The sequence below is a fragment of the Artemia franciscana genome, chromosome 9, assembly GCF_032884065.1.
Source record: "Artemia franciscana chromosome 9, ASM3288406v1, whole genome shotgun sequence".
Lineage (NCBI taxonomy): Eukaryota > Metazoa > Arthropoda > Branchiopoda > Anostraca > Artemiidae > Artemia > Artemia franciscana.
The window spans coordinates 33017970-33027169 of record NC_088871.1 but is presented as its reverse complement, the minus strand read 5'-3'; the positions used below and the strand labels follow the sequence as shown (position 1 = coordinate 33027169).

General features: G+C 34.3%; 1 protein-coding gene across 1 annotated transcript in view; it reads left to right on the top strand.

Annotated features, from left to right (window-relative positions):
• Positions 1 to 237: 237 nt before the first annotated feature.
• Positions 238 to 9200, top strand: part of LOC136031295 (uncharacterized) — a gene marked incomplete in the record, with an annotated part of 55118 nt that continues 46155 nt past the window's right edge. Inside the window, 1 exon segment of the mRNA XM_065710743.1 lies at positions 238 to 311.

Here is a 9200-nt window from a genome sequence, read left to right as displayed (position 1 = left end):
TATTTTAAATTACAATCGTATTCTTGAATTTTTTGTGAAATTATTTGATCCTGTAAGCCACAAGACAAGGAAAAGGTTTAAAATTTTCTAGTTAAAGTTGTTGTTTAACTTTCCCATTCGAAGTTAAAGTTGTTGTTTAACTTTCCCATTCGAAGGTATTTGAAAGATAGATGTCGATTCCGCAAATTATGCTTTGATCTTGTCTTTCATCACTATTATCATCAAGAAAAATGCCAAAATGGCTTACAAAACATGTTGATTTATAAATTAAATAGGATACAAATGTTGACTTTCGTACGTAATTTAGCAAAGTATGTTAATTTCTCCTTGATCTGCATTTAGGCTATTCCTAACCGTACCATTTCTTTTCTGTATGGTCAGCAAACCTATAATTGGATCCCATATTTGCCTTGAAGGTCTAGTCTAATTTTAGTTATTTTTCCAGTCAAACTGTGCTTATTTGAGGTCAAAATTATGTTTCAACTGATGGAAATTGTTGCATTGCTGTATATTTTTTATTAAGGTTTATTTTTGGCTGAAATTGAATAGAAAAATACAAATAGCCTAGCTCACACCAGCAGACTAGATCAGTCATTTGTTGTTCTTTCAAAATATAATGATTGCAGTTTTCATAATTGTGTCCCAACTGTCCTCCTCCTATTGCAGCTTGGCATGGCCATAGGCCATATGAACAAGTTTTTTGTTTTTGTGGGATTGTCATGTTTTGTGCTTTGGATAAGATATCTTGACTCCAAGATAGCCAAAAGTAGAATTTTACTGCCAACTTATACTGGTAATTGGCATCTCAACAGTAAGGCTAAGTACACACTAGGCCTATCCTATTATAACATCTATAAATTTGTTATTTGTTAGCCTAACTTGCCTAGGCCTAGCCTATTAGACTTGTCTAAATTGTCTTAATAAGTAGGCTGGCATAGGCTATGTGATTAGATTTAACATTTTAGCCATATATAATGGTATATGTTATGAATGCATTGATATTTGATAGTAGAGCCTAATTATAAACACACATTTTAGTTTAAGCACAGCCTAGGCTAATTTTAGAAAATAGCCTACTGTCCAATCTTGGATGCTATAGTACAAAGCCTCTCAATTTCAATCAGACTCAGAAATGCATAGATTCAATCACAGATATGTTAAAAAAAGGCAAATTTTCTTCAAATAGGATTTTCTAACCTTTCTTTAGGCTTAAATTTCCATTTATAAAAGTTAAACATGATCATAATGAGCCCAACTAGGCAATCCCAACTAGGCTATCTAAAAGTGTATACATATCCAAGGTTAGGAGCTTGCTGTTGTTATCTTGGAAATATAGCCTGCATTTTAGTCAAAGTAGACTAGGTTATTTGTCCAAAATTAGGAACTGTCCAAGCACCAGTGGTTATTCCTAGCCTAGTTTTTCACCAGCAGCTGGTGTAAATTACCAAATAAAGCTAGTTCAAAGAAAGGTCATCAAATTATTTTGTTTAGCCTAAGGATGTATTGGGCACTGTGGGGGGATATGCAAAGGATATAGAAAATCTAATGGTAGCCTATATTTCTTCTTTTGTATCTGTTTTCTTCCCTTGATGAACATTAGGACTAAAAATATTTTTATTATCACTAGGCCTAGATTAGTCTATCTCAACATTAGTCAATAGAATTGTTTATTAAGTGTCAAAACCAGTGTCCTGTCTAAGATTTCTCTGCTATGCCTCAAACTGGCTTCTTAATCACTTATTTAACTGGTTAATTTTGTTAGCAAGATATAAATCAGAAAGAGAAAGGAGAACAATAACATTCAATGCTCTTTCTTTATATAATAATAATCACTGCTTTTACATACAGACCTGCTGCCCCTCCCCAAGCTGTATATAAACATTTTCTGATTGTGTAGGCTGGTAATTATTTTTAAGCTTACTCCTCATTGGTCATTACCACATGATGTTAACTATGCCAATTTGAAGAAGAAAAATAGACTTTTGTGCATAGTGATTACTATAGGCCTATTTGAAAAGTGTATTAGGTAATATATTTATTCTTATTTTTATCCTAAAAAAATTGACTATGTGCCTAGGTTTGAGAATACTGATAATTACCAAATTTAATAGTCTACAGAGCAAGGATTTTATGAATGCTGGTTATTTTGACCTAAGAACAACTGAAGAAAATTGTCAGTAGCCTAGGCAATGTTGTCCTATTATATTTAGTCTACATAATAGCTGGGATAGTATTAGATATAAATCATAATCAGATGGCAAAAAAAGAAACATTTCACTTGACTCCCTACTGAACAATTTTTCAAATATAATAATTACTAATATCATCAGATAATTTAAAAAAAAAAAAAATTTGTGTGATAAACCACCTGTTGATAAGAAAATAAGTTAAAAAAAATACAAAATAATAAAACAAGCCAACATCTGCACATATTCTAAAGCTTATGTCCAGGCATTAAGATTGGGGTTTTGATGCAACTATGGCAGTAATCATTATTATGTATAGAAAGAACATTGACAAGTGTTGCTATTTTTTGGCTATCGGATTCCTATGTTGTAACATACTATTACATAACATATAAACACAACTATATGGTCATTTTGGATGATGAACATTTTCCTATCTTGAAAAGTAGTTTATTTAAATTTTAAAATGTAGCCATGAGCCTAAATTATGCCATGGAAAGATATTTTTGTCAACCCTTCCTCTCTAAAATAGGTGCTGACCACTATTGATGAACTAGGACAAGCTTTGTGTTTATAAAGTAGACTTTCCTAAAGTAGATTTGATGAATAAGTAAGGACAAAACAAAAGTGTTTTGAGCCCCAAACTTTGGACATATCCTAATTTACAAGGTTTTAAATTGTTAGTGAAATAAATTCATTTGAAATTTGACACAAAAACTACTTAGATCTTCTGAATTGTTTTTCAAAACTTAGAGATAAAGAAAAATAGACATGAGAAAAACTGAGGGAAGCCTTTTTTTGTTAAAGTTATCTTATTTTCTTTAAAATCTGAATGCTTTATAAATAGAGAAGGATTAGAGATAGGAGTTTGAAAATATATTCTTATAGCATTAATTAAGCTCAGATCTAAAACTAGCTATTTAATTAAAAAAGGTCTCAAAAAGCATGCTTTCAAAAAAAAAAGAGACAAAAATGGGCTACATTAAAATTGAAAACTACCAGGAACAACAACTTGTAATAGTTCAGTCATCAAGCAAACATAAATAACCATCAGTGAATAAATTATACCCACACTGAATTGCATCAAACATAAATATAACAAATATAAAACTCAAGTCAATCTAAAACAAACAGAAGTTACCAGAAACAGGAACTGAGTTACCAACATCTAAACCTAAATTCCCCATAGCATCATATAGACTTGACAGAATTTTTTTTTATTTCAAGCTCAGTGTTTTTATTCTATGAAATAATTTTTGTTTAATTTGATTCATGTGGTTCTATTATTGGTTAGTATCAATTATTAATGTGAACTTTTTCTTCTTGAGAATCAAACTGTTAGATTGTGATATAGACTAAATGTTGGACAAAATTTGAATATTTTTTGAAAGTTTTGAATCCTACAGTAGTTTTTTGCAATAATTTTTTTATTATATTTTTAAATCAGAATTTTGCATGAAGGAACAGGAGGGGGGAGAGGAATTATTCCTCATACAAAATGAAAGTGTGCATTATTTGTTCCTTTGTAGGGCTGAAGCCATCTTGACCCCCTCCCCTCATTGTTTTGACACCTTTCCCCCAAGTCTGTCTGGAGATATGATATTTTAATGGCCTGTATGTTTGTTTTAGGTTTGCTTCTGCCCCTCCCCCAAGTCAAAATTAGAGGATTATTTGACATCCCTATACTTCCTGAAACATTCAGCTCAGTTTCCCAAACCATCCTTGAGATAATATTTTAAACAAAGTGTGTTTATCCCTTCTCTAACTTCCTCCTCCATGTTAAAATATGAGGTATAACTGCTTCTTAACTGTCTCTCCCCCCCAAATATGGAAGATTTGGTCCCTGAAGATATCAAATATCCTTGATCTCTGAAGATAGCTATACTTGTTTAAAATGCAGAATCACATAGTGTTCACTTCACCTCACTATCTAACTGTCAATGTATTTTAAACCCCATAGCATCCTATAGTGGGATTAGATAAAACAAAGTTTTTTTTTAATGAAAATAAGGAGCAACATTAAAACTTAAAATGAGCAGAAATTACTCTGTATATTTAAGGGGCTTTTCCTCCTCAGCGTCTCACTCTTTATGCTAAAGTTTGACTCTTTCTCTTAACTACTTTTTAAAACTGTAAGAAACTTTAGCATAAAGAGTGGGGCACTGAGGAGGAAAAGCCCCTTTTATATATGGTGTAATTTCTGTTTGTTTTAAGTTTTAATGTTGCTCCTTACTTTCATTTAAAAAAAACTTTCTTTTTATTTAATTTCTAGACATTTTTGAGTTAATGCATGTTTTGATCTTGACTCCCTGCACATCAATAATTAAAACAAAATTTGCATGTTAATTATTTGCAATTAATCAGAAGTTTTTGAGAAAAAAGGAGCAAGGGAGGTGGCCTAGTTGCCCTCCAATTTTTTGATTACTTAAAAAGGCAACTAGAACTTTTAATTTTTTTATGAATGTTTTCATTGGTAAAAAAATATACATAACTTATGCAACAAACTTCTATGTTCATATGTTTTTATTGCATATATGAGGGGTTCAACCCTCATTGCACTAAAGCTTAAATTTTGTCCCAGTTCCTTAAGAATGACCTCTGAATCACAAAGGCTGTAGAACAAATAGTTGAAATTAATAAAAATACTCTAGCGTAAAGAGTGTGGTGTTACAAGGAGATCAACCAGAATAATTTTTGTTTGTTTTAAGTTTTAATGCTTCTCCTTACTTTCAGTCAAAAAACTTTTCATATTTATTTTTTCATTGTTTTTTCAAATAATGCTAGAAAGTCCTGCACCCCCTTCATTGAAATTCTCTTCCCCCATGAGATGTTCCTCCATGGAAATATCCAACCACATACCCCCCCTCAACTCTTCCCCTTAAACCAAAAAGATCCCTCTGAAAACGTCTATACACTTCCCAGTAACCATTACTATATATAAACACAGGTCAAAGTTTGTAACTTGCAGCCCCTCCCTTGGGGACTGCAGGGGAGTAAGTTGTCCCCAAAGACATAGTTATTAGGTTTTTTGACTATGTTGAATAAAATGGCCATCTCAGAATTTTGATCTGGTGACTTATGGGAAAAAATGAGTTTGGGAGGGGGCCTAGGTGACCTCCAATTATTTGGTCACTTAAAAAGGGCACTAGAACTTTCAATTTCCGTTTGAATGAGCCCTCTCGCGACATTCTAGGACCACTCAGTTGATAGGATCACCCCTGGGAAAAAAAAAAACAAATAAACTTGCATCCATGATCTGTCTTCTGGCAAAAAAAATGCAGAATTCCGTATTTTTGTAGATAGGAGCTTGAAACTTCTACAATAAGGTTCTCTGATATACTGAATCTGATGGTCTGATTTTCGTTAAAAGATTGTATAACTTTTAGAGGGTGTTTGTCCCTATTTTGTAAAATGAGGCAAATATCCTCAGGCTTGGAACTTCTGATGGGTAAGACTAATCTTGGTGAAACTCATATATTTAAAATCAGCATTAAAATGCGTTTCTTTTGATGTAACTATTGGTATCAAAATTTCATTTTTTTGAGTTTTGGTTACTATTGAGCTGGGTCACTCCTTACTACAGTTCATTACCACAAACTGTTTGAAAATAGTCTGGATGACTAGACATAAATTATATTTAGCCCTCTCCCGCGCCCCAAAAAACCAAGTTAAATATGGTCCCACAAAAGGCTAAAATGCTAAAAACTTTTAGGCAGATTTGAAACAAAGTGTGTTTAGTCCTTCTTTATCACCCTCCTCCATGTTAAAATTTGCAGTCCAACTGATTTTTAACTGTCTCCCCCTCCCAAATATGGAAGTTTCAGCTTCATCTCTGAAGATAGTTATACTTTTTATGGCACTTGATATCTACCAAGTGACATGTAGCAATCACAAATTCTGTCTGTCTGTCCTGGTTTTGCTAGTTTAGGCACTTCCAGGTAAGCTAGAACAATGAAATTCGGCAGGTATATCAGGAACCAGACCAGATTAAATTATAAATAGTTGTTTCCCTGATTCGACCATCTGGGAGGGAGTGGGGGGATGGTTAAATCAGAAAAATTAGAAAAAAATGAGGCATTTTAATGAACAAACATATGATCAGATCTTAATGAAATTTGATATTTAGAAGGATATGTGTCTCAGAGCTCTTATTTAAATCCCGACCGGATCCGGTGACATTGGGGGGGGGGGGCCTAAAATCTTGGAAAATGCTTAGAGTGGAGGGATTGGGATGAAACTTGGTGGGAAAAATAAGTAGAAGTCCTAGATATGTGATTGACGTAACCGGAACAGATCTGCTCTCTTTGGTGGACTTGGGGGGAGAGTTATTAGGAAAAATTAAAAAAGGAGGCATTTGTAACTTACAAACAGGTGATCAGATCATAATGAAATTTGATATTTAGAGGGATTTTGTGTTTTAGAACTCTAATTTTAACCAGATCCTTTGACATTGGGGGGAGCTGGAGGGGGAAACTGGAATTTTTGGAAAATGTGAAAATTGAGGTATCTTTATCTTATGAATGGGTGATCGGATATTAATGAAACTTTATGTATAGAAGGACCTTATGTCTCATATGCTCCATTTTCAATTCGAATCGGATCCAGGGACATGGGGAGGGTTGGAGGGGGGAAACAGAAATCTTGGAAACCAGAAATATTGGAAAATGCTTAGAATGGAGAGATCAGGATGAAACTTGATGGGAATAATAAGCACAAGTTATGGATGCATGATTGGCATAATGGAACGGATCCGTTCTCTTTGGGGGAGCGGGGGGGGGGGGGTTATTAATTTGGAAAAAATAGAAAAATTGAGGTATTTTTAACTTAAGAACAGGTGACCAGATCCTAATGAAATTTGATATTTAGAAGGAACTCACGTCTCAGAGCTCTTATTCCAAATCCTGACCAGATCTGTTGACATTGGGGGAGTTGGAGGGGGAAACCGGAAATCTTGGAAAATGCTTAGAGTGGAGAATTTGGGATGAAACTTGGTGGGTAGAAAAAGCAAATGTTGTAGATATGTGATTGATGTAGCCACACTGGATCCACTCTCTTTGGGGGTGGGGTTCAGTGCTTTGGCGAGTTTGGTGCTTCTGGATGTGCTAGGACAATGAAAATTGGTAGGTGTGTCAGGGAGCTGCAGAAATTGACTTGATTAAGTCGTTTTCCCCAATTCGATTATCTGGGAGGCTGAGGGAGAGGAAACATTAGAAAAAATGAGGTATTTATAACTTATGAGTGTGTGATTGGATCTTAATGAATTTTGATATTTAGAAGGATCTCATGACTCAGAGCTCTTATTTTAGATCCCGACCAGCATTAAGCCTCTGACTTTCCTTTTAAATCAATCTATTAATGCTTAGAATTTTGCTAGAGCTCGTATCATTTGAGCTCTTGGCTCTTCTGGCCTCATCACAAGTGCCATATGAGCTCTTAGCTCTTGTTTGAAATGCAGCAGCTCATAACGTTGTTCAGGGTATAAGTTTCAAGCCAATCTGGAATTTGTGTGTGTGTGTGGGAGGTGTGCCCCAGAATGTTAAATTAGGTTACTCTAAGCTGCCGACTTACAAATGTAATTCTCAACTGACCAGAGACAATAAGTTTTGTTGGACCTTCGTGGGTCCCCACATCTTCCCAATACAAAGTATTTAATGCTTTTGAGCTAGAAAACAAACACTGAAATTTTCCAATATCAAATGCCATTTGCACTCCCAACATCGAAACAAGCCTCCCCTTTCAATTGTTAAATTAAAAAAAAACATGCTTTTCAATTGAAAAAAAAGGGAGCAACATTAAGACTTAAAATGAATAGAAATCATGATAGACCCATCTTCAGTACCTTGCTCTATGCGCTAAAGTTTGATTTTTTGTCCAAATTCTTTAAGAGCAACTCCCAAAAACTCAAGGGTCATATAATTAGAACAGTAATTTTTTTTAAGTTCTAAAAAAAAATTTTAATTTAAAAACTTTGATGATTAAAAACTTTTGTTCTAAAAAGTGTAAAGAGCAAGGTATTGGGAATGGGGTAACCCATGTCATACAGATAATAATTCTTATTTGTTTTAAATTTTGATTTTGCTCCCTACTTTCAGTTGAAAAAACTTGTATTTTTTAAATTTCTCACCATTTTCAAATAATACTAGGAAATCTGGCTCGAACTCCATGGAAAATTGATTCCTCCCATGTAAAATGACCCCCCCCCCTTCCCCAGACAATTCCATTCTAGCTGAAAAATCTCCCCAGAAAATTTCTTGCAGACAATTCTTGCTGAAAATTTGTTCTTAATACACTTTCATTTGAAAAACAGTTTTTTTTCTGTTTTTAAAATCATGCCAGAAATTCCCTTCCACCTCCTTGGAATGTTCTTTCTGCAAATATCTCCCTAGTAGAAAGTTGCTCCTGCAGAAATTTCCCTCTGGAGAATTTATCCCATGGAAAACACCCCCATAGTGAATTTCTCCTGTGGAAAAGTTCCCCCCTCCCCCTAAAGAAAGATACTCTAGACAACTCCAACCTATTAAAAATTTCCTCTTGGACGATTCCCCTTGACATGTCCACAGGTAAAATTGAGTCAGCAAAGAGAAAGTAAGACAAATAAAAAGAGTTTTGTATAGGAATTCTGGCAAAATCCCCCAAGTGTAAAATTTCTCTTGGAAAGCTCATCCCCCAGAAACTTCCCTCCTTATGGAAAATTAACCCCCATCGAAAACAAGAGAATTCCCCCCCCACCTCTGAAAGATGTTTGTATATTTCCCAATAACAATTACCATATGGCAGGGCCATATCCAGGATTTTTTTTTCAGGGAGTGTTTTACACAAGGATTTTTTCTTGGGGGGAGGGTTACACAAAAAAACTTCAAAAAAGCATAAAAAATTTGCTTATATCCATTTTTGTTACGTTTTTATGAGTCAGAAAAATATTTCACGGGGGGGGGGGTCAAGCCCCTTACCCCTCTCCCTGGATATGGTCTTGTCATATGGTATGTAAACAATAGGAAAATTTCATGACTTACT